The 26,892-nt window shown below is 41.2% G+C and overlaps 1 protein-coding gene and 1 pseudogene across 2 annotated transcripts in view; one reads left to right on the forward strand and one right to left on the reverse strand.

Annotated features, from left to right (window-relative positions):
- Window positions 1-9,075, forward strand: part of LOC309829762 (ubiquitin-conjugating enzyme E2 variant 1-like) — a 44,078-nt pseudogene extending 35,003 nt beyond the window's left edge. Inside the window, exon 3 of the transcript in view lies at window positions 8,783-9,075. The product of the transcript in view is annotated as a ubiquitin-conjugating enzyme E2 variant 1-like (transcript). The remainder of the gene's footprint in view (window positions 1-8,782) is intronic.
- Window positions 1-26,892, reverse strand: part of CAMTA1 (calmodulin binding transcription activator 1) — an 895,524-nt gene that overhangs the window by 806,526 nt on the left and 62,106 nt on the right.

Here is a 26,892-nt window from a genome sequence, read left to right on the forward strand (position 1 = left end):
ATGTTACAGCTTGTACACCAAAATCAAAAAATGAAATTAAATTAAAAAATGAAATGGTTACCAAGGTAATGCAGGTCAGGGGATCAAAGGTGAAGGGTCACACATTATTAAAAAGAAATCCAAAAGGACGGCTGCATCATGATCTCTGCAAAACAAAGGAGCTCCAGTAAGTAAAACTAATATCTCCGAGAATTTAAAATCAAGTTCTTGAAAAGAAGACTCCCCTGTAATTGAACACAGTCATTCCTGATTCCGTGTAGAGCCATTTTTAGTTAGGTACAACACCAAATTTTAATTACCTTTTTGTAAAAATTTAACCATTCAATCATATTAAAACCCCAAATATCCCCCATTATAAGTGACTAAGAAGTGCTGACAATTCCACTGGACCCCACACCCTGTTTTCTGGAAATGACAGTGTTTGTTAAGTTGCCAACATATCAGAAATCTAATTTGGTCACAGCGTGGTGAGTTTTTTTCCTCTCCTCAAGGAATGAGTTCCAAAATTGAGGTTTTGCAAATTTGTTTCATTTGAAGTAGCTGCATAAAATTTCCATTATTGGAACATTTAGTATAACAATGTTCTAGAAGACAGCAATAAAGTGATACATGATAAAATAAACTGTGTAACTATATCTATTAAGATCTGTTCTCACATTCAACTCTCACTGCGGGACGGGGTTGGTGCGGGGGGGGGGGGCGACATTTTAAGCAAAATAACTTGCTGTCTCCACTGGAATTACACAGAATTAATAGAAGCTTGACACCAGCAATATCTTAACAACAGAAAAAGAGTATATGACAGTTTAGGCCTCAATTTCCTGTTATTATTTACTCATCTCCCTCATTAACAAACCAAAAAGGACATTAATAAACCTTAAAAGGACAGAAAGGGCTAAGGTTTTGTTTTGCATCATGTGGCCACCACGGATATCATGACAAACATACTTATTAACTTTGCGGCAACAGCAAGCATAACGATTAGGAGTTACGGTAAATAATTTCCATATTCCTTTCACTAGTAAATAAAATGACTACTATTAGTGATCTTTAGTCTCATCTCTGAAACTAAACTTGAGCAGGCTACACTGTCCTGATTTCAGGATCCAAATTCCTTACTTGTTGCTGGACAGGCAACAATAGAAATAACGCCTCTCCATCTACGAGGGTAAACGAGAGCACCACTAGCCAAAAAGAACTTTAAGTACCATTCGTTCTTCCAGTCTCCTAGCTTAGTTTCAATCTTACAATATCTAACATTTGAGTTTACCCTGATAAAATCAAATTCCCCAAATACTTCCATATTAAAATATAGACAACTGCCCCAAAGGATTTTATTAAGAGGAACAGACTACTCTTTCTGGTGGCTTAGAGCAATCAATAAATAAACTCTATAAAGATTTTGTTCCCCCGATTAGGTTTTGTTAAAAAATAACTTGCAGAGCTTCATGCACTAGACACAAGTGTGTTAGCGCCTCAAGGCCACATTTCTAAAAAACGACTTTCTTTTTAAGTTCCAGAGCTACTCAAAAGTAAACTAGCATTTCATTTATCTGGGATGCTCATCTCATGTAAAGTCTGTCACATACGTATTTGTTGCTGGGAGGCATGCAAGCAATTTTGAACACTATAGAAGGAATCGATACCCCATCAAAACAAGGCATATGTTGTTTTAGTAACTGTTATTCAGACCACTTTAGCACGTTTGTAAGAAAAGGCAAGAAGCCAGCAAGTATACCATTAGCCAAGTTTTGTTTTATTAAAATATTTCCTATTAAAAATGAGAAAAAGTATATTCAGATCAAATATATGTACCCCTTCATTATCAAAACACATGTATTTATTAAAAAACTTCTGGACAACAAGAGGAGAATACTTATAGATGCTTCTCGAAATTCTAAATCATTTCTAAAATTCACCGACTCAGAAAAAAAATGTGTTAGCCCAAATTTTCTACTAGCTTAAGCCCTGCCAAAAGTTGCACACACCAGCCTATGCCAACATGATGTGATCCCCAAATAGAAGGAAGTGCTCTTTGAGGACCTGAAAGCATTACAACCAACGAAATTCCCACAAATAATTTCACGGAAATGAATATAATCTAAGTAATAAACACAAAACAAACAGAACACTCCCCACCTAGGCACTTAGGAGTTCCAACAATTTGAATAAATTTGTGCCAGTAATGGTAACATTTTAGGTGATTTAAGAAAGTCTGTAATATGAAGGATTTCAGCTAATGTTTTCAAATGTGTTTGCTATTTGGGGTGGAAGAAGGGAAGGGCTACCAGGAAGGAGTTTACCACGTCCCTACTATTCAAGGATCCTAGAATATAATTTAATATATTATTATATAATTTAATAAGTAATAAGAGGGCTAGAAGAGGGCTAGAAACAGCCAGGGGCCAGCACGGATTCAGCCGCAACAACAAAGAGCTGAGGCCAGAGCCCCTTCGTGGAGGCAGGTATCTGGGACACACATCCTTCTTCCCACAGAAACAGTCTGACACCTGCCTACTTAACCGGAAGTCTGTTGAAGCAACAGTTCTGCTCCAAATTCTAGAGGCTATGGGACCTGAGGAGCTTTTTGCTTTTTCCCGAAGGGCTGGCCCAAGCTGAAATGTAGGAAACAGAACATTCTACTAGCCCCATTCCTGGGCCCCAGACAGAGTGCCTCAAGGACTACGAATGAACGGGATTCATACATACCAATACATGCAAAGATTCAGGGTGTAGGCGGAGGGGGGTTCTTTAACCCAAAACAAATCCTAAGTGGCAGAACTAGCACTTTTACATCAAGGGGTAGAGAAGGAGAGTCCTCTTCAAATGACAAGCAGTAACTGAACTAAACAGGGAATGCTCAAAAACCCTACTAACTCCTAAAACCTTAGGAGCATAACTAGTATACCCTACCCTCAAGCTAAAACCGGAAAGAAAACTGTACCACAGCACTGGTGAGTTATGTTACTGAAATAAGAGACACACCAAGTTTCACTTTCACAAGACCAACAAGTCACTGGAGTTCTAGCAAAGAAGACTTTGCCAGGGAAATTCTCACCCATATTATGCTCTCACTTCCTGACAACTTTTTGTAGGGATATGTTTTCCAACATGCTCAATTTGTACTCTAAGTTTTTGGGGGGTTGTTTTTTGCGCTTTTTGCTTTGGTTTGGTATTTTTTGTTTATGGTTGTTGGTTTTTGGGTTTGGGGTTTTTTTTATTTTGGGCCAAGGACCAGCCAGCATTTATAAGCAAAGAGAATTGGTTCATTCATTGGTTCATTCATTCATTCTCAACTAAGCAGACATAGAACAAAGAACGTCATTTCTAATACGGTTAAATCATGACAGAAATGCTGCCATTCTCACCTCAAGCATATTACTTTCAAAACACATAGAAGAACCAGAACGAAATAAAAAAATAAAGAGCCAAGAAAATTCAGAGAGTCAGAGAAGCTACGAGACAGTTGAAGAAACCCATTAAAATAGAGCCCTATATATTTTACTAATTCTTTACAAAATGGCTATTAACTCAACAATATAATGCTCTCTGAAGCAGAAACTAATCTCATCAAGTGTATTCAGAGAGTAAAGGGAGAAATGTCCAGCCAAAAGTTTATTATAGTGATGAGGCAGAAAAAAATTTTAATCTATAAACATAAATAAATAAATCACCAAAAAAAATAAAAATAAAAAAAAATAAAAAAAAATAAATCACCAAAACGTCACTCAATACAACAGGTAATTCACTAGAATAAAATGCACTTGAGCTAAGTATATCCTTCTGTTAAGTGGGGACTATATTTCTTTTACCCTTTCATGTTAGAATTTGTTAGTTTCTTCAGCATATTAGAAATACTGCCTGGCTGAAAAACCAAGAAAATAAAAGCATTTGGTCTCCATGTTTGTGGCTCCTCCAAGTGGGGCCCAGGGCAGCACAGCCAGCACGAGGTACCCCGTCCCTGACCCCCTTCCCACAACAGACACCAGCTCTGCCATTTTTTTCAACCTTTCTGAAAACATATTTCCTCTGTCAAGCTTCTCAAAGATAGTCTGTTCTAAAATATGTGCCTGTTTCTCAAAACATTTTATAAATGGTACAGCAACATACACCTACAATCAATCATCATATTATTTCCACCACAATCCTCAAAAAGAAAACAAAAGCTAAAACTACAAGTTAAATACCTTTCTACCTAGGACTTTATCCTCAACAATATAATTTTTTCCCTAATAGCTTCAAAGATTTCACAAAAGGAGAAAGCAAGTGGGAGGAAGGGGCTGCCATGAGCACAAGGGAACCCTTAAGAGTGATGGATACACTCATTCTGGTGGAATGGTGATGGCCATGGGGTGTGTGCATGTGCACACTTCTCAAAAGTATGTGCAATTTATTATATGCCAATTATACCTCAAAAAAGCTATTTAAGAATGGGGTCAGAGACTGAAAAACTCTAAATTCACCAAGCATTGGGCAGAGTACTCAAGCACTGTGTAGAAGGCCTCAGGAGTGGAGAAAAAATTAGCCTTAGACTGAGCACTACTGCAGACCCACCCAACAAAGCAAAACCTTAAGGTTCAAACTGCTTAAAAGTAACTTAGTTGCATCCCAGAACAAAGTTCAAGAAGAATTAAAGGGTCCTGCTCTATTAAATCTTGTCTGTCAATCTCCCACCTTTTAATCAGATATGGTTGGGTTTTAGTGAACCATCCTGCTGTTTTCTATTTATTTCCTGTGTTCTTTGTTCCTTTGCTCTTCCTTTCTGCCTTCTTTTGGATTAATCAAGTATTTTTAGTTAAAAAAAAATTTTTTTAAAGAATGGGGGGCGGTCAAAAGGCAGGGACTTTGCCCTCTCCCTGCACACTTTAAACCACACAGCCATGCTGTAGCCACCATGCAGAAGAAGCCAAGAGTCACAGGGGAGACAGTGCGAGCCACCTTCCAAGCCACTGAACCAACCAATTCTGGAACCACCTGGTTCTGGTCTTCTTAGGTGAAATAATAAAAGTAATCTCACTGTTTAAAATAAATGCATATAGCACAGGGAGATCAGCTCAGTGCTTTGTGACGACCTAGAGGGGTGGGAGGGAGGCTCAAGAGGGAGGGGATATGGGGATATATGTATGCATATAGCTGATTCACTGTTGTACAGCAGAAATTGACACAACATTGTAAAGCAATTATACTCCAATAAAGCTGTATAGATAAAAATAAATAAATAAAAACTGGGCAAAGAAACTGGAAAAAAAAATTTTAAGTGTGTATGTATATATATTTTTAAAAAATTTAATAAAATAAAATAAATGCATAAATACATAAATATTATAAATTTAAAACATTTGATACTGATTACTAGCTTTCATATTAGCCGCAAACCTGAAATTACCATAGTTTCTAAACTGAAAATCAAGGCACAGTATGACAGTTTCTCTAAGAGACTTGAAAAATCAGCTTTAGACACACTCCTAGCTTTGCAAATGATATGCAAATTCACCAAATATTCTTAAATTTCTTCCTCAGATTTAGCATTTATATTATGTCAACTCTACCACAACTGAGACCCGTTCCTTTCAGGTACTATCCCCACTAGGGAAAAAGAATAATACAATACATGCCAAATTTCCCCAAACACAAATTTATAAGAAATAAAACAAAAGCGAAACAGACCCACCCACTGCTGACTTTATTTCTACATGACCTGTTTTTAAGTTTACTAACCTACAACGCAGTGCTTACTTTAATTGCTCTACTGGCTTCCTACAGTGACAGTCAGAACGATTAGACTCCAACATTTCCCACTTCCTCTAGTCATTGATTCTCAAGCTTCAGATGAAAGGAATCCCCTATTTAAACCAAGTCATTTTTAAAAATAGTTCTCAAGTCCTTCCCCTAAGAGATTACAGTTTAGTACATCAAAAGAGGAGCTAAACAATCTGCATTAGTAAAACCCCAGGTGAGTCTGACTAGAACAGTCCACAATCCTCACTTTAAGAAAAACTGCCCAGGACTTCCCTGGTGGCACAGTGGTTAAGAATCCACCTGCCAATGCAGAGGACACGGGTTCAAGCTCTGGTCCAGGAAGATCCCACATGCCACGGAGCAACTAAGCCCATGCACCACAACTACTGAGCCTGTGCTCTAGAACCCACGAGCTACAACTACTGAGCCCACACACCACAACTACTTAAGCCCGCACGCCTAGAACCCTCGAGCCACAACTACTGAAGCCCGCGCCTAGAGCCCATGCTCCGCAACAAGAGAAGCCACCGCAATGAGAAGCCCGCGCACCACAACAAAGAGTAGCCCCCCTCACCACAACTAGAGAAAGCCTGCGCGCAGCAATGAAGACCCAAAGCAGCCAAAAATAATTTTATTTATTTACAAAAATATTTAATGTTTTATTTATTTATTTACTTTAAAGAAGAGAAAAGAAAAACTGCCCAGGTGGGTCCACCCCATCCTCCAGTCTCCACACACACCCGCCTCCTGCAGACATCCAGGCACAGATGTCAGAACTGCCAAAGGGTAAAGAAACAAATTCCAGCTGCTATCAGCTTAAGGTGGCCCTTAAGTTTTTAAATGCCAATGGATGCCTAAAAAGTCTCTAAAACCCCAAAGAATAAAGCTATACTGAAAGATAGGGTAGCTATATAAGATACAGGGAGTTCTTTTCCAATTCGAACCAATTCTAGGTTCCAGTAATAGCTCTACCACTTACTACTTCTATGACCTTGGACAAATTATTTAGTTTTTTTAACTAAGTCACATTTTCTTCATTTATAACATGAAGATAACAACACCCCTACCTTATGGGGTTGCTATGAGTATTAATGAAAGTAAGTAATATAAACTGAGTAGCATGGTGCTTAGGACTTAAAAAGCAATAAACATAAAGATGTGGCAAATATATACAATGGAATATTACTCAGCCATAAAAACAAACGAAATTGAGTTATCTGTAGTGAGGTGGATGGACCTAGAGTCTGTCACACAGAGTGAAGTAAGTCAGAAAGAGAAAGACAAATACCGTATGCTAACACATATATATGGAATCTAAAAAAAAAAAAAAGAAAGAAAAAATTGTTCTGATGAACCTAGGGGCAGGACAGGAATAAAGACGCAGATGTAAAGAATGGAACTGAGGACGTGGGGAGGAGGAAGGGACGAAGTGAGAGAGTGGCACTGACATATACACACTACCAAATGTAAAATAGATAGCTAGTGGGAAGCAGCCGCCTAGCACAGGGAGATCAGCTTGGTGCTTTGTGACCACCTAGAGGGGTGGGATAGGGAGGGTGGGAGGGAGACACAAGAGGGAGGGGATGTGGGGATATATGTATACATATAGCTGATTCACTTTGCTATACAGCAGCAACTAACACAACAATGTAAAGCAATTTACTCCAATAAAGACGTTTTTTAAAAAAAAGCAATAAACACTGGCTCTGTGATTACTATTATGATGCTGATCATCTTGCATTCTTTTGCTTATCTGATTCTTTCCAAGGTTTACAAGAGGGATACTGCTATCCCCATTTTTTCAGATGAGCAACGGTTAAGGTTCAAGACATAAATCTTAAAAATGTCAGAGCTAGAATTGAAACTCCATCTGTCCAGGTCTGTCCTACTCCACGGCTCTGGCCCTGACAGGTATGGAAGGTGTTCCGCCAACCCTGACAGCCTCCCATGTCCGTGCTCTGCACAGGGCTCTGCACACTGAGGTTCCCAATCATGTTTGGGGAATAAGGCAATGAATGAATAGTAAGGTCCTCAGGGGCAGCAGAGGGCAATGTACTCTTCTACATACACTACCGTACCTATCCCACCGCCCCTTACACAACGAATTTAGAAGGATACATGTGGGACTTCAATCAGGGGAACCACAGATATAAATTCAAGAACTTGCACACAAAAAAAGGAAGAGTAATGATCTTCCACTCTGCAGTTCTACTCACTAATTTAACTTAAAGACAAACTCATTCGTTCAACAAATGTATATTGAGCACCTAACCATGGGGCAGGCTCGGTTACCAGGTGCCCGGGACGTGTGATGAACAGCAGAGAAGACGTCCCAGCTTTGTCTATCTTAGCCACTGAGGCGAGGATTCAGACACAGAACAAGTCATTTCAAGCACCATGAGCAGAGTGCAGGATGCTACGGAAATACACAGCAAGGGTACCTCATCAATTCTGCTAGGGGGTCAGGCAATTTTCCCTGGGGAAATAATGTTTAGCTGAGATCTGGAAGATGACATGGTGGAGAGGGACCATATTCTAAGAAGAAGAAAAAACGACACGTAAAAGGCAACGTGGGAGGAAGAACATGAGTGTAGAAGGAACTCGGGGGGAGAACAGAGAACAAGGCGAGAGAGGCCAGGCAGGAGGCCGGAGGGGTGACAGACAAGATTACACAGGCCTTGAGGACCATGTTGAGAAGTTGGACGGTATCGTAAGTATACGATGGAAAATTATTCAAGGGATTGAGAAATGGGGTACCATAATCCAACTGGCATTTTTAAAAAACCACTCTGGCATCTGGGTGGACACTGGGTTGGGAGGGGGCAAGGGTGCAAGTAGGGACAGGGGCCAGGAGATCTCTAGAAGCTGTCTGGGCACAGGTAATTGTGGCCTGGACTGGAGAGGTGGCTGTAAAGAGTGATTTAGACTGGAAATTTATTTGGAAATAGAGCTAGTAGTCTTGGATTCAATACATAAAAGATGAAGGAGGTGTCAAAAATGACCTCAGAGGAGCGACAGCGATGCAAGATGGCAGCCACCACAGGCTCGGACAATTTATGAAAACCGAATATACAGCCTTAAAATAGAATGTGGACCTAAATACCCAGAAGCACCCCCCTGTGTAAGATCTGTAACAAAAATTAGTATGAATGGAGTTAATAGTTCTAACGGAGTGGTGGTATCAGGGCTAGCATACCAAGAGCCATACCAGTGCTAGCATAATGGCAGAATTCATATAGCATCAAAGTTGTCCTGCAAGAGCTTCGGCTCCTAATGATGTCTAAAGAAAATATGAAACTCCCTCAGCCTCCTGATGGACAGTGTTACAGCAATTAATCGAAAAGAAAAACCACAGGCCCTCCGCTACCCCCCATTCGATTTAAGCAGTCTTCGTTTCCCACGGTAGTAAATTTTCTAGATACGTCCTGTAGACCTCAAAGTACTGGAAAGGAAGCTCCCATTCAAAGGCAGTTTATCTTAAGATACTGTAAACGATACTAATTTTTTGTCCATTTGAAATATATAAGTTGTGCTGTAACAAAAAAAGAAAAAATGACCTCTGAGAGGAAAAAAATAGTAACTCTAGATTGGAGAAAACTGATAAGCACTGCCTCAGCCAGGTGATGGAGGTTAAGAGCATCACAGTGAGAAGTCTTGTTGATAGCAGGCACCCCTGATAAGATGAGACGAGAAGGGCTCTGCACCTTCAAGGTCTTCCTTCCCAAAACCCATAATCCCAGCCTAATCACAAGCAAAACAGCATAGGAACCCAAACTGAAGGACGTCAACAAATACCTGATCTGTCAAGGTCACCAAAAACAAGGGAAGTCTGAGAAACTGTCACAGTCCAGAGGAGCCTGCGGACACATGATGACTAAATGTCAGGTGGCCTCCTGCAGCAGAAACGGACATCAGGGGAAAGCTAAGGAAATACGAAGGATGTGTGGAGTTTAGCTCATAACCTGCACCAGTACTGGTACCACCCTAATGTTACTAGGGGACACTGGGTGTGTGGTACACAGGAACTCTGTACTATTCTTGCAACTTTCCTGTAAATCCAGAACTACTCTAAATGTAAAAGTTTATCTTAAAACTGGCCCCCTGGTCTGACTTAAGCACCTGGGAGGTGCCCTTTATTGAGACAGGAGAGACAGACGGGAAGACCACAAGCTCATTTCAGACACATGAAACAGGACAAGATCCTGCACTGGAGGAATCAGATACCAGGTGGGCAGCTCTGGTGGGGCCCTCGGCAGAGAGAGCTGAGCTCAAAACAAATGCAGGAGCCCTCGGCAGGCTGAAACTATGGGAGTGGGCAGGGTCACTGAGAGCAAAAGTGGGTATCAGGAGGTGAAGGGCCTCGGCTGCTTCCTGAGAAATATCCACATTTACCAGTCACACAAGAAGAAGGTCTAGCCTCAAGCCCTGAGGAAATCCCACCTTAGGTGCTGGTAGAAGAGAGCAAGATGGAACATCCAACATGGGGGAGAAGAACCCAGGGGTGCATATACCAACCCAGAGGCCAAGGGAAAAGCACGGTCAACCTGTGTGAATATGTCTGAGAAATCAAGTAAGCCCTGGAAAATGCTCCTTATCTTTAACAATTCTGAGATCACTAGTGATGTATGAAAGAGCTTTCAGAAGAAGAATGGGAATTAAATTCAGACTGGAATAGCTGACCAAGAGGTGAAAAAATGAGGAAAAACTAACTCTTACAAGAAGTCTGGCTCTCAGGTTTGCACGCCCATGGTCACAGCAACATTACTCACAACACCTAAAGGCGGAGACAACCTAGGCGTCTATCGATGGATGAATGGATAAACAGTGTGGTATATACATAATGAAATACTATTCAGCCTTTAAAAAGGAAGGAACTGACATGTGGATGAATCTTGAGGACATTATGCTAAGAGAAATAAGCCAGTCACAAAAAGACAAACGCTGTACAATCCCACTTATATGAGGCACTTAGAGTTATCACATTCAGAGAGACAGGAAGTAGCAAGGTGTCTGCCAGGGCTGGAGGGAGAAGGGAACAGGGAGTTAGTTGCACAACAGTGTGAATTTATTTAATGCCAAGGAACTGTATACTTTAAAATGGTTAAGATGGTAAATTTTACGTTATATACGTCTTAGCACAATTAAAACTTTTTAAAAAGAAGTCTGAGTCTCAGAATGTTAAATTCATATCAAGCTATAATGATTTACAATGAAAAATATTTGAAGCTGGATACTTTAACCTAGATCAGCACTTTCCAAACACGTCCCTAATGATGCGTATCACAACACACACAAGTCACAGATGTTGATCCCCTCATGCTCTGCAAGGGGGCCTGGGCCACCCACACCCCGGACCAGCGGTCTCTGATCTCAAGAGTACTCATCCATTAATCCCATATGCCTTATAAATACTTTTATTTTTGATGTGTTCTAAGATGTGAGAAAAGCTGAGAAACAATGGCTAAAGAAATGAAAATTACAGATTATTTCAATTCTATTTTCAGTGGCAAGAAAAGCTGCTTTAAATTAGTTTTCTTCATCAACCCACAACTTCTGCTGCCAAAAGGAAAAAAAAAAAAAAAGAAAGATTGTCACCTCAACTTAGAGAAACAAATGAACCTCTACTACAAAGCCACACCTCACTTCTGCTAGATTTTTAAGGATAGAATAGGAGCAACAATTTTCTCTTCACACTACGTCAGATCAACAAAAACTAAATCAATGTGTAAGGGACAAAAAAAGAAAAAGGAAAGAACAATGTGGTACTTGATGCAGGCATAAGATAAGCAGATCAATGAACAGAGAGCATCCAGATACAAAACCGTGTATTTGTGGAAATTTAGCACAAGGTAAAGGCAACATTTCAAATCAGCAGGAAAGGATCAATGATTCAATAATAAGCATCTATTTGGGGAGAAAAAAGAAATAAGAAGCTCTGCCTCACTCTGCCAGTATATACAAAACGTCTGTGTATGAAACACCTAAGGATAAACATTCAAAACAAAGAAGAAAATCCAGGGAGAATAATTAATAACTGGGGTAAGGAAACCTTTCTTAGGTATGCTGTCAAGGCCAGAGAGAGTCAAAGTTTGAAGGCGTGACTCACAGGACCGACATGAGGACGCAACGAAGACAATTAAGACTGAAATATAGGGCTTCCCTGGTGGCGCAGTGGTTGAGAATCTGCCTGCTAATGCAGGGGACACGGGTTCGAGCCCTGGTCTGGGAGGATCCCACGTGCCGCGGAGCAACTAGGCCCGTGAGCCACAAGTACTGAACCTGCGCTCTAGAGCCTGTGCTCCGCAACAAGAGAGGCCGCGATAGTGAGAGGCCCGCGCACCGCGATGAAGAGTGGCCCCCGCTTGCCACAACTAGAGAAAGCCCTCGCACAGAAACGAAGACCCAACACAGCAAAAATTAATTAATTAATTAATAAACTCCTACCTCCAACATCTAAAAAAAAGAACTGTTTAAAAAAAAAAGACTGAAATATAGGTTTCTAGCCAGGAAAAAATTATACATACACACTTTTTTAAGAAAAACACATAGAAATCAGAAACAAAAAGGGTGAAGAATCTACGAGAAAAAAGAACAAAAGAATGAACAGACAATTCAAAAAAGTAACACACGTGGCCAAAACATAAAACATGTTAAATCTCAGGAGCACACAAAGAAATGCAAATTAAAAGAAGACATAGGGCTTCCCTGGTGGCGCAGTGGTTGAGAGTCCGCCTGCCGATGCAGGGGACGCAGGTTCATGCCCCGGTCCGGGAAGATCCCCCATGCCGCAAAGGGGCCGGGCCTGTGAGCCATGGCCGCTGAGCCTGCGCGTCCGGAGCCTGTGCTCCACAACGGGAGAGGCCACAACAGTGAGAGGCCCACATACCGCAAAAAAAAATTTTTTAAAAAGACATAATTTTTTCACCCACTGGACTAAGAAAGATTTAAAAAACTGATAATCCCTAGTGTTGGTTAGAGTTTAGGGAGCCGAACATTCTCATATTCAGCTACTGAGAGTACCGATCAGTGCCTCTCTAGAGGGAATATGGCAAATGCTTGTGCTCTTTGGTGAGCAGCTATGTCGGCAGGCCCTAAGAAAATAACTGGAGAGGTGTGCAGACTACTGGGTAAGCAATAAGGGACTGGTTAACAATTTTTATAGAAACTCCATGCTCTGCAAGTTATGTACATCCACCTCCACACATATGCACTGGCATGCAAGATGACCACAACAGATTTTGGCATTGGGAGAAAAACAGAGAAGAGGTATCTGTGATTCCTTGTGGGGGGGGGGGGGGGGCCCGTGGAGGGGAGTGACACACACACATACCATACACACACACACCACACACACATACATATACACACACATACATACACACACACACCACCGTAAGGCAGTATAATGCTTAAAGCAAGACAGGCTGGAAAAGAACTTCAATATATAAATCAATATATAATTCCAATTTGATTTGATTTTAAAATTACTAAAAACAGTCACCTCTCAATTGGGTAATGCCTGGAAGGATGAGTAGATCTGTAAATTATATTAACACAACTGAGAAACAAAGAGTGGACAAAATTAATGCCATGAAACAAAGCTAACTCAAAGAATTCCAAATATAATTGGATAATTAAATCCTTTCAAAGAAAATGTAATTGCAATTTGCATTGGGGATATCAGTACTAAGACCCCTACAACATGCAGACCTTCCCTGCAATAAGTCTTCACCTACAGCTAATCTCCTTGGGTCCCTCAGTGCGGGATAACAGTAAGTATATACTGGTCTCTAGGCCCAGTTCCTGGCAGAGAACTCCTAAAACCCTGGTAATTTCCTAAGTGTTAAGAACATCTCTTGTTCCCATATTTGGTCTTTGACCTGTCCCTGACACAGGGCTCCTGAAACCCTTGTAAATTCAAAGTGATAAAAGCACTAAGAGCATCTTTTGTTCTAGTGAGGCCACCTGTTGCGGGGGGTGGAGGCAGGAGAGGGGGCCCTCCAGCACGGCTCTGGGTGGGGGCTGGTCGCCAGAAAGACCAAGCCACAAAAAGAAGCTTGGAATTTTCAGCCCCGCCCCCCATTCTTCAGAGAGGGAGGAAGGCTGGAAAGGGAATTAATAATTGATCAAGAGGAAGCCTCCATAAAGCCCCAATAGCACCAGATTCAGAAAGCTTCCAGATTGTCGATATGAACACATCCACACTGGGAGAGTGACACACCCCAACTCCACAGGGACAGACACTCCTGCACTCAGGACCCTCCCAAGACCTCGGCCTATGTATCTCTTCGTCTGGGTGTTCATCTCTGCCCTTTAATAAAGTGGTAGTAAGTAAGTACTTCCCTGAGTTCTGTGAGTGACTCTAGCAAATTAATTGAACCCAAGGGAGGGGGTCATGGAACCTCCGGTCAGCAGCACAGGTGACAACCTGGACTTGCGACTGGCGTCTGAAGCGGGTAAATAGACTTTTTTTCCTACAATGCACTTGGCAACTCATTTTATTTTTATCCTCCCCTTTAGAAATTAAGCTCCCTGCAGACAGGCTTTTTTTTTTGTTTTTTCTATTCCAGGAGTTTAGAAACTGCCTGGCACAGAGACACTCGTGTATTTGTTGGGTTAATGATGGCCTCCTCTCCTCTCTGTGGTCTCTCCCTCCCAGCACAGGTCGCTCACACCTACCAACCTGCTCTAGACGCCGGCCCAGCCTCCAGCCCGGCTCCTCTCGGAGGCGAAGGCACAGAGCCGCTGTTGTCTGCCCTCTGCCACCCTCAGCGCACCCTGCCCTCCAGCCACCCTGCCTCTCCCACTCCTTCAGACGTGCCAGTCTCTTCACCCCGGAGAGCCTTCCCGCAAGCCTGCCTCTGTCCACAACACTCCCCTCCCTGACCACTGATCTCTCTAACCCTCCCGTCCCTCCCGTCACAAGAAGTTCACTTCCTGGGAGTCTTTCCCTGGTTTCTGATCTATGTTAGGTCCTCTGCTCTTGAACAACCTTTCACAACCTTCATTTTGTAAATACATACTTATTCTTACAATTATCTGCTTAATGGCCATTTCCCTTTAAAGGCAAACTGTGCCTTGATGACCACGTTATACGTCCCCAGGGACTGGAACAGTGTCTGAAAAAAGGAGCTCAACTGACCAACTGAAGGGCTGGCTGTCCTACTAGACCACAGACTCGGCAAAAGCAAGTTCAACGTCTATTTTGTCCTCTCTTATGTATCTGGTGACAAATACGCTGTCTGGCACAGAGAGAATGTTTAACATTTATTCAATAAATGCTGAACGAATACAGGGGTTAGGGACACCATAATCCTATTCCTGAGGAGAGGAAAAAAAAAAAACTGCTACCACCTTGACATCCTGTTACACAGAGCCTTCCTTCCGGATGATCTTACTTAGGTGTGTTCCTCCACAGCATCCTCCTACAGCCCAGGCGTCTTCACCCACATGTGCAGCATCCCCTTCGCTCAGCTCCTGCCATGCGGGCCGCCTCCCAGGCCTCTGGAGATGGCAGCACACACAGCCCAGCACCCCCCCGCAGCTTCCCCCAGGGCGCCTCCAGTGAGACGTCTCCCCACGAGGCACCTTCCTCCGGCACAGGAGAGTGGCTTATGGCAAGTTCCAGAGGGCGGCTTTCCATCAAGTTCCACCAGTGTGACACCACCACGACTTCTCCGCCTTGCAGTAAGCCTCACATCACAGCCTGCCCTGGGGACGAGGCCTGGGTCTCAGCCCTGGGCAGGGTGGGACTCTTCCTTGGGGGCTCTGCCTCAGCTCTAGAGGATGCAGCTACACTGTACGTCTGCTATTCTTATATCCTTTAGAGTTCTCTTCACTTTTTATGAGCCTATCCCTCATTACTTCCATTCCCTGTTATGGTGAAAAATGTTCATTTCTTTAAAAATTATGTTTTATATCAGCAAAACGAAAAGACAACCTACTGAGTAGGAAAAAATATTTGCAAGTAATATGACTGATAAGGGATTAATACCCCAAATATATAAACAGCTCATACAACTCAACATCAAAAGAACAAACAACCCGATTTTAAATGTTCATATTAGGGCTTCCCTGGTAGCGCAGTGGTTGAGAGTCTGCCTGCCGATGCACGGGACGAGTGTTCGTGCCCCGGTCCGGGAAGATCCCACATGCCGCGGAGCGCCTGGGCCCCTGAGCCATGGCTGCTGAGCCTGCGCGTCCAGAGCCTGTGCTCCACAACGGGAGAGGCCACAACAGTGAGAGGCCCGCGTACCGCAAAAACATAAAATGTTCATATTAAACATTTTCCTTCAATTTAGTCTTTGTTTTTTTTTTTCTCCTGCTTTGATCCAGACTGATACAGATTTGGAATTAATGTGTGTAGTGTAAGGGTCGCATTTCTTTCCCCCTCCCTACATGAGTATCTAACTAACTAAACACATTTATTGAAAAGACTGTTCTTTCTCTGTCATCCTACAGAGCCTCCTGTGCGATAAATCAGGTGTCCAGATACGAATGGATCTGTGTCTGGACTATTTTGCTTGGTTGGTCAACTTGTCTAGCCTTTTACTAAAACCATATTATTTTAATGACTATAGCTTTACAGTAAGTCTTGCTACCCAGTATAGTAAGTCTGCTCAGTTTGTTGTTCTTCAAAATTATTTTGGCCATCCCTGCTGTCTGCACTCCTATGTTAACATCAGTTTGTCAACTCCATCAAGAAAACATCTGCTGGCATTCTGATTAGTACTATACTGAAGGCATAGTTGAATTTGGGAAGAATCAGCATCTTACAACACTGATTCTTCTAATCCATTAACATGGTATATCCATCTATTGATTTAGACCTTTAACTTCTCTCAGTGTTTATTTTTTCCCTGTATAGATGCCTTACATTTCTTTACATTTATTCTGAAAAATCTGACTGTGTATGTTACTACAAATGATATTTTTATTTCACTTTCTATTTGTTGTTGATACACAAAACTGCAATTGTGTCCAGAGTTACTTTGAATCTTGCAACCTTATTTATTAATTACAATAAGTTCCAAGGAGATTTTTTTTTCTACATACACAGTCATGTCATCTACAAAAACAGTTCTATTCATTCCTTTCTGATCCTTGTACCTTTTATTTTTCTTGTCATATTGAACTAGGTAGGGTCTCTAAATAAAATAATAAAGTAGTGGTAATGGTGAAAATAACTTTTTTTTTTTTTTTTTTTTTGCGGTACACAGGGCTCTCACTGCTGTGGCCTGTCCCGTTGCGGAGCACAGGCTCCGGAAGTGCAGGCTCAGCGGCCACGGCTCACAGGCCCAGCCGCTCCGCAGCATGTGGGACCTTCCCAAACCAGGGCACGAACCCGTGTCCCCTGCATCGGCAGGCAGGCTCTCAACCACTGCGCCACCAGGGAAGCCCGAAAATAACTTATTTCTATTCCCAGTCTCAGGAGGAAAACTTTCAACACTTCACCATTAAACATGATGTCTGCTATAGGATTTTTCTAAGTAATCTCTATCAAATTAAGGAATTTACCTTTTACTCATAATGTCTTAAGGGATTTCATTTTGAACAGATGCTGAATTTTACCAAAGGCAATTTTTACATCGATTGACATTATCACATTATTTTTCTGCTTTACCCTATTAACTCAGTGATTTCTACTGATTGATTTTTCAAATAGTAAACCTATCTTTGTAATAAGTCTGATGCTCTGATTTAAATCTTTTGAAATCTGTCAACACTTCCTTTATAGATCAGCAATTTTTATAAATGTTCCATGTGTATATAAAAAGCATGTATAATAGTTATTGGGTGCAGTGTCCTATTTATTTCATATTTCATTTTATTCTGTATTTCATTTTCAATATTTGTTATTTTCAATCTCCTAGGTCTCTCCTACTGTATCTAATCTACTGGCAAACCCACTGTGACCTCAATTAGGTCAAGACTGTTAGGTGTGTTATTGAGATCATCAAGTGATTCTTTGTTTATTCAATCAGTTAATTAAGTGTATTAAGACTTCCCACTATGATTGTGGATGTGTCTATTCTTTGTTAGTTTTGCCAATTTTTCCTTTCTGTATTTTGAGGCCATGTTTTTAGGCACGTACAGATGTAGAACTATTGAATTGAGTATTTTATCATTATGAAATGTCTCTCTTTATCTCTAATAATGCTTTATCTGCCCTAAATTCCACTTTATTAACATAGGTACACCAGTTTTCTTTCGGTTAGTGTTTGAGTGATATGTCTTTTTCTACCATTTTACTTTCCTTCCACTTTTATGCATCCTTGCAAGCAGTACAGAGTTGTGATCCACCTTTTTTTTTTAATCTCTCAATCTTTGTCTTTTAATTGAAATTTTTAGTTCATTTTTATTTATCAATAATATAATTACTGTGCTCGCTTCAGCGGCACATATACTAAAATTGGAACAATACAGAGAAGATTAGCATGGCTCCTGCGCAAGGATGACACGCAAGTTCGTGAAGCGTCCCATATTTTAAAGAATAAATAATAATATAATTACTGATATCCTGAGTGTAAATCTATCATCTTACCATTTGCTTCCTATTATTCCCACAAACTCGATGTTCCTTTTCTGTCTTCTTTTGGATTAATCAAGTCTCCTTGGGCTACTACTACTACTATTACTCCTCCTCCTCCTCCTCCTCTATATTTCCTCTCCATGAGCTAGTAGGTATATATTCTTTTAATGTTCTTTTAATGAATATCCTAGAGATTACAATATGCATCCTTGACTTATCGAAGTCTCAAGTAGATTAATAATTTTACTACTTCCTGGACAATGCAAAGACCACAGGATACTAACCCTATTTACATCCCCACAACTCATATGCTATTATTAAAATTTTTAATTCCATACATATTTTAAACCACTCAAGACATTATTATTGCTGTTTCATATATCAACATTCATTTGCATTTACCCTCTCTTTGGTCTTCACCTTTTCCTACATCTTAAAGCTGCCAGCCAGGATCATTTCCCTTCTGCCCAAAGAAGAATCTTTATTAGTACTCCCCTTTAGTGCAGGTCTGGTGTGTATTAATTTTTTCCATTTTGTTGATCTAAAAGGATGATATTTTTGCCTTCCCTTTTGGAGGATGTTTTGCTGGGTATAGAATTCCAGTCTGGCAGTTTACCTTCTTGAAAATACTGTTTACATTTTGAAAATACTGTTCCATTGTCTTCTGACTTCTGTTGCTTGTGTTGAGAAATCAGCTGTCAGCCTTACTGCTCTTTTGAATGTAATACGTAATTTTTCTCTAGGTATTTAAGATTCTCTCATTATCTTTGGTTTTCAGCAATCTTATGTTTCAGTGAAATTTTATTAGAATTTATCTGGTGCAGGGTCTACAGTATTTCTTGATTTGAGAGGCTTGTCTGTTATAGAGAATTCTCAGCCATTATCTCTACAAATATTGCTTCTGTACTATTCCTCCTTCCTTTCCTACTCAGATTTCAATTACACATTGTTAAATATTTTCACTGAATCCCATGTCTCTTAGAATCTTTTATGTATTTCCCATCATTTTTCTCTCCATATTTTATCATTCTGAATATTTATTTTCAATTTATTACTATACAAATCTACTGTTAAACCCAACCATTGAGATCTTAATCTCAATTAATTCAGTTATAGACCTTCAATTCTAGAATTTACGTTTTGTTCTTTTTTTTTTTTAAGTTCTAGTTCCCCGATTCTTAATCTTATCTTTTATTTCTTTAAACATATTACATACTATGTGATGGTATTTAATTACTCTATTATCTGGATCGCTGACAATCCATTGGCATAGTCTGCTGTTCCTCTTGATTTTCTGTCAAATTGTCCTAAATTCTCATCTAGTGGGTAAGTACCAGACACTGTAAATAAATCCAGAGATCATTTGAGGCTCTGGGTGATGTTATCTTCTTCCAGAAAAAATTCACATTTGGTGCTGTCAAGATCACCTTGATCTAATCAAGGACCGAGGGGATCTGAAATTCAACTTCAGTACTTCTCAGAGATCACTGTTCCCAGGATACAGGCCTTTGGGACTCAAAGCCTAAGGAGTTTTCCAGGGCCCCTTCCTCCCTGACATACCAAACTCCAATTTTTGTCCCCCGCTCTCCAGTTCCTTAAATCTATCAAAATCTCCTCAGTTTTCCAACTTCTCATTTGCTTGCTTCTTCTTGAATCAGCAGATCGATCCTCCAGGGCAAAAGTGGGTGCAAATCTGGTCTTGCATCTATGAGCTTCCTTACTTCCCCAGATCTCAAGCCCACAAATCTTCACTGTTTTGTTACCTCTATTACCTTCACACAAATTTTGTTTTAAATTTTGTCCAGCTTTTCTACTTGCAGGAAAGAGGGCCCAACCACTCTGTCTACCATTAGCAAAAATTTCCCCACTCCCATATTTTCTATCTTTGTGGGTTTATATTTTGTGATTCTTTTCTGTCATTTTACCAAAATTTTGGACGGTAGATAAATACATCTTCGATGAGTAACTGCTTAACCTGTTACTCATCACAGCTTAACCAGAAATCTCCAGTCATTCATTTTACTGATAGATCTTTTATATATTAAGGATATTAAACCTCTGTCAAATATGTGACAAATACTTCTCCTAGTTTCCCATTTACATTTTAATTTTAGCACATAGAAATGGTGAGTTTATATGTAGTCCAGTTTATCCATCTTCTCCTTTCTAATTCTGATGTCATGATAAGAACACTGAACATTATGTAAATACAGACTCATATTTTCTTCTAGTGTATTATCATTTCCACTTTTTACATTTACTTCTTTAGACTTATTTTGGTATAAGGTATGAGACAGACTTAACTTATTTTTTTGATTGGTAAGCCAACTGTCCCAAATTCATTTAGGTAATTAACTCTCTATTTCCTCCTCTAAATAGTGTATAAATCTCTTATAAATCAAAAACTACTTTCTTGATATTTGTATAATTTTACTTTGCTATCTGGCACTGCTGACCCTTTTGTTCATTCTCCTTGCTACTCCAACTTCCCTTGGTTTCTGTAACCCCTCAGCTCTATTCCTCTTCAACTAGTCCTTCTGAGTCTCCTTTACAAGCTTATTTTTCTTCCCATTTCCCTTATTCAGTCTCATGCTCCAGAGAAGATGATGGAAACCGTTCATTACTAGAACCTTTCTCTTCTCTCATTCTCCCTACTCTCCTTGTTCACCTGTACTGTCAGTTTCTTCCAGCTCTCTCTTGACTTCCCAGATCTATATCCAACTACCTTCTAAGATCTCTTCCTACATGTTCCACAGGCACTCTCTAAGACACACTATACAAATATAATTTCAGTGCCTCCTCAAACCTACTTTTCTTTCTGTATTTCATTATCTACATACCACCATCATCCAAGCCAGAATCTCAGTAGTTCCTCCTCTCCTTTGCCATCACATCTTAGAGGTCATGATACATCCTACTGATTCTAGGTCTCTGGTCAGATCCTTCTCTACTGCCGCTGCATTAAAATAGGTCTTAATTATCTCTGGTATGGATTCCTCCCCAATTCCCAACTTCCCTCCAAACCATTCTCTAAACTGCCCAAGAGTGACTGTGTAAAATGAAAATCTGATCGTTCTACTTTTCTGATTAAAATCTTTCAAGTGATCCTGACTACTTGTAAGGTAAAAATGTAAACCCAGCATGGCATACAAGGCTTTCTGTGAGCTGGTTGTTGCCTACCTCACTAACCTTAATTCATCTATCTCTCTCCTTAAACCCTGACCCAGCCATACCTAATTACTCAAGCAAGGCAAACTACTGCCTTCTTCCAATCCTTTGCTCATGTGGTTCCTTCAGCCAGGAAAGTTTTCTTGCTGATTCTTTGTCCAGCAAACTCATAATCATCTTCAAAATACAGTCTTAGTGTCATACTTTATAAAACATCCACCACTTATATGCCTCAAATTTATCTTGTACACACATACCTCACAATTCCATTTTATCCCTTATCACACCACTTTGCAATTATTTTTTATGTGTCTTCCCCATATGACTGTGACACCCTTTTATTCACCTCTGAATGGCCCGGCTTACCTCAGGGCTTGGGGACACAGTAGGCACTCAAAATGCTCACTGAATAAGAAGATTAACAGACATGATGCTTACTTAACAAACTGGTTTATAAAAATTATCAAAAATATATTTCTTAATGGAAAACTATGAAGAGTGACATTTGACTCAAATTGTAATCTCATCAGGTAACAAATGTATCTCTGAAGTTTTACAAATAGCTTAGAAGCACTCTAAGTAATACTAATGAGGCTCTGTATTATAAATTTAACCCGTGTAAAAATCACTTGTTCAAGGGCTCCTGTTAGTTAAGGAGTTAAGTCATCTCATTCAAAAAACATGAGATAGATAGATATAGTTCTACACCAAAAAAAGAAGCTAAAAGTCTACATAACTAGAGCAAAAATTTTTCTAGTCTTTGCGTACAAATGGTACAAGACACTTTGTTTTTGAACTTTTGTAAAAACCTTCACATCTATTTCCTAACTATGGGACAACTACAGCCCCAGGCAGGACAGCTGCATATCTTTCTTTATTTGGGCAATTGCTTTCTCATTACAAAGAGAATAAAAGAGCCACAACAAACATTCAAAAGAAAAGTGGCTCCATGTAAATGGAGAGTAGATAAAGGCATTTTCCAGTAAGTTAGATGAAAAGAATGTTTTGATTTCTCAGATTATCAAAAAGGATTTGATATGAAAGTTTTAATAAATTTGTAAAATGTACTTTTAAGCACAAAAAAATCTTAGTTCAAATTTTAAAATCAAATATATACAGTGAAAAGTGACAGAAATATTCCATTAACCTGTTTTCAAAACACTCACAGACCTGTCAGGAGACGTGAAGACCTTGTTAAAAAACAGACCACAGGTACTACCCTCCAGTTCAGAGTGACATGGATACAAACTGATAGGAAGCCATGACTACTGAAACTTCCAGATCTCAAGAAGGAGCATTTCAATCAGCCATGTTAACATCTTCCAGTCATTAAAAAACTAGAAAACGAAGACTACAGCATTCGGTACCCCCATAACCTTATAAACGGCACTGATTTCTCCCCCTACCACACTAGACTGTGAATTCATGTCTTCTGTGTCTTCTGCAATATGTGTTTACACAAGACTGTATAATAATAAAGCAAACACTTGTGGAACGCCCCCCCCCACCTACAAGGGGGAAGTTTTTAACACCCCAAAACTGCTTTTCACAACCCCTCCTCTCTCCCACAGGTAAGCACTATCCTGACTTTTGTACCAATTATTTCCTTGCTTTTCTTTAGAGTTTTCACAACCTGTGGCAATTTTCTTTAAATAACAGCTTTATTGAGATATAATTCACATACCATAAAGAGTACTTTTAGGATATTCACAGAGTTGTGCGACCATCACTGCGGCAGTTTTTATCTCCATCGATGTGGTTAAGTTGGAATTTCCCAGGATCCCCTTCCCTGAGTCTGCCCAAGATTTAAAAGGTGGAACAGAACAGCCTCCACTCTCTGAATGCCTGCACGGTTAGAGGTGGTGACAGATAGAAACTGAGGTGCCAGAGAGTTCCAGCTCATCCACATGTTTCCTCTTTGGACACTAGCTTTAGTTCCCCTAACACTAGAAGCTGGGCAGCAAACACATGAAAGGATAGCCTGTCCTCCCAGAAGTCTCCCAGACCCCGGCAGGCTGCCTGGGCCACCCACCCCAGTGTTTCAGGAGGTGGTTCATGACCCTTCTCTGACCTTCTAATTCCTCCTCTGGGCTCTATTTTTTCACCTTCTCCCAGGATTATGTACAGACTTACTTCTGTAATAAATAAATCCCTTATTCCATAATACTCCCAGTGGTTCTGCTTCCCTGACTGAATCCTGATACACACCAGCTACTTGTTTCTCTAAACAATAGCTCAGCATTGACTCTTTTCGAACTTCGTAAACACAGAATCAAACACTATTTTGTGAGATTCCTCCATGCTGCTGCACACAGCTGTTCCTTGCTCACTTCTCACTGCACTTTAATAAACTATTTTATACCATATACCATTTCAATGAACTTTTTATTGAAATGTAACATACAAAAAGAGCACATGTCATAAGTGTACCTGTGTCTCTGTACATGTATCACACCCAAAATTAAGAAACAGAACCTTACCAGCACCCCAGAAGCTCCACTAATACACTCTCCCTACTCCCCAAAGGTAACTACTCCTGACTACAACCATAAATTATTTTTCCTGGCTTTGAACTGTTCTGAACTTGTATCCAGAATCATATAATAAATAAATTTGAGAGTCTGGTTTCTTTCATGCCATACTATGCTTGTGAAGGTTATTCGTTTCTTGAATATACCATCAGTTCATTCATTTTCATGGCTGTCCAGGTTACAGTATATGAATATATCACAATTAATTTTTCCATTCTGTTGTTGTGAGCATTCGGGCAGTTTTAGGTTTGAGGAATTTGGAATCACACTCCTGAGGACATTCTTGCACATGTCTTTGGAACGTATATGCACATACTTCTGTTGGGAACATACATCAGGAGAGGAACTGCTGAGACGCACAGTGCAGACAATTCTAGATAATTCTAGATTTCCAGCACTGATGCAGATGACCGTCAGCAGTGCGTGAAAGCCCCCACTGCTCTGTTCCTTGCCAGCACCTGGCACTGTCTTTTTGAACGCAGTCATCTGGGTGTGTGATGGCATCTCACTGTGGTTTCTTCTACGTCTGTCTGATGACTGATGAGGTGAAGCACCTTTTCCCATGTTTCCTGACCGTCTGTGAAGTGCCTGTTCAAGTCCCTTGCCCATTTGCCTATTGGGCTTGTCTGTCTCTTTCTTACTAACTTGCAGGACTTCTCAAAATATTCTGATTATATTACATTCTGTTGGCCAATCCCACACTTTGACTTGACTTTTCATTCACGTAACACCATCTTTTGATAAACAGAAGTTATTTTAATGTAATCCAACATATCAACCTTTTACTTTATATAAAGTTAGTGCTTTTGGTGTCTTATTTAACATTTATATACTACCAACCATGGGCAAGTGAACTAATGTTTTATAAATATTACGTTACGTGTTGCCCCTGTTAACTCATGGAATCCTCCAAACCATCCTACAAAAATAAAGAATGATTCTCCCGGAGACACAGGGTGCTGGCAATGGACTGAACAGCAGAAGGGAGGCTGCCGGATCCAGCAAACAGACTCTTACCAGCTTAGTGCTGCCCACTCAGCTGTGCACACTCATGTGGGAGTACAGCTCCCACCAAGAGAGCTCTTACCACCACACCTCATCCTTACCCACATACACGGAACATGCACAGACATACATATATACAACATGCACATAACATTTCTCACGTGCCTAGGACACTCCCAGTCCACATTTCAAAAATTAAAAAAGTCAACCTGGGGGGATCTTCAAGATGACGGAGGAGTACGACATGGAGATCACCTTCCTCTCCACAAATACATCAAAACTACAACTACATGTGGAACAACTCCTACAGAACACCTACTGAACACTGGCAGAATACGTCAGACTTCCCAAAAGGCAAGAAAATCCCCACGTACCTGGGTAGGGCAAAAGAAAAAACAGAGACAAAAGAAAAGGGACGGGACCTGCACCTCTGGGAGGGAGCTGTGAAGGAGGAAAAGTTTCCACACACTAGGAAGCCCCTTCACTGATGGAGACGGGGAGTGGGCAGGGAGGAAGCTTCAGAGCCATGGAGGAGAATGCAGCAGTAGGGGTGCAGAGGGCAAAGCACAGAGATTCCCAAACGGAGGATCGGTGCCGACCAGCACTCACCAACCCAAGAGGCTTGTCTACTCACCCGCTGGGGCGGGTGAGGGCTGGGAGCTGAGGCTCTGGCTTCGGAGGTCAGATTCCGGGGAGAGGACTGGGGTTGGCTGCGTGAACACAGCCTGAAGCAGGCTAGTGCGCCACAGCTAGCCGGGAGGGAGTCTGGGAAAAAGTCTGGAACTGCCTAAGAGGCAAGAGACCATTGTTTCGGGGTGCATGAGGAGAGGGGATTCAGAGCACCACCTAAATGAGCTCCAGAGACGGGCGCGAGCCACGGCTATCAGACACCAGAGACGGGCATGAAACACTAAGGCTGCTGCTGCCGCCACCAAGAAGGCTGTGTGGGGCTTCCCTGGTGGCGCAGTGGTTGAGAGTCCGCCTGCCGATGCAGGGGACACGGGTTTCGTGCCCTGTCCAGGAAGATCCCACACGCCGCAGAGCGGATGGGCCCGTGAGCCATGGCCGTTGAGCCTGCGTGTCCGGAGCCTGTGCTCCGCAATGGGAGAGGCCACAACAGTGAGAGGCCCGCATACCGCAAAAACATAAATAAATAAAGAAAGAAGCCTGTGTGCAAGCACAGGTCACTAGCCACACCTCCCCTCCCAAGAGCCTGTGCGGCCCGCCACTGCCAGGGTCCCGAGATCCAGGGACACTTCCCGGGGGGAACACACGACGCACCTCAGGCTGGTGCAACATCATGCTGGCCTCTGCCGCCGCAGGCTTGCCCCACATTCCAATTATAACTACCGTACCCCTTCCTCCCCCCAACCTGAATGAGCCAGAGCCCCCTAATCAGCCTCTGCTTTAACCCCATCCTGTCTGGATGGGAACAGATGCCAGAGGGTGACCTACATGCAGAAGAGGGGCCAAACCCAAAGATGAACGCCAGGAGCTGTGCTAACAAAGAAGAGAAGGGGAATCTCTTCCAGCAGCCTCAGGAGAAGCGGAGTAAATCTCCACAATCAACTTGATGTACCTGCATCTGTGGAATACCTGAAAAGACAACGAATCATCCCAAAATTGAGGTGGTGGACTTTGGGAGCAACTGTAGACTTGGGGTTTGCTGTCCGCGACTGACTTATTTCTGATTTTTATGTTTATCTTAGTATAGTTTTTAGCGCTTATTACAACTGCTGGATTTGTTTATTGGTTTGGTTGCTCTCTTCTTTTTTTATTATTATTACTTTTTTATTTCTTATTTATTTTTTCATTTTAATAATATTTTTATTTTTTTTCTTTCTTTTTTTCTCCCTTTTCTTCAGGCTGACAGGACCTTGGTGCTCTTGCCTGGTGTCAGGCCTGAGCCTCTGAGGT

Source organism: Grampus griseus, assembly GCF_964374135.1.
Source record: "Grampus griseus genome assembly, chromosome: 1".
In the NCBI taxonomy this organism is placed as follows: Eukaryota; Metazoa; Chordata; class Mammalia; order Artiodactyla; family Delphinidae; genus Grampus; species Grampus griseus.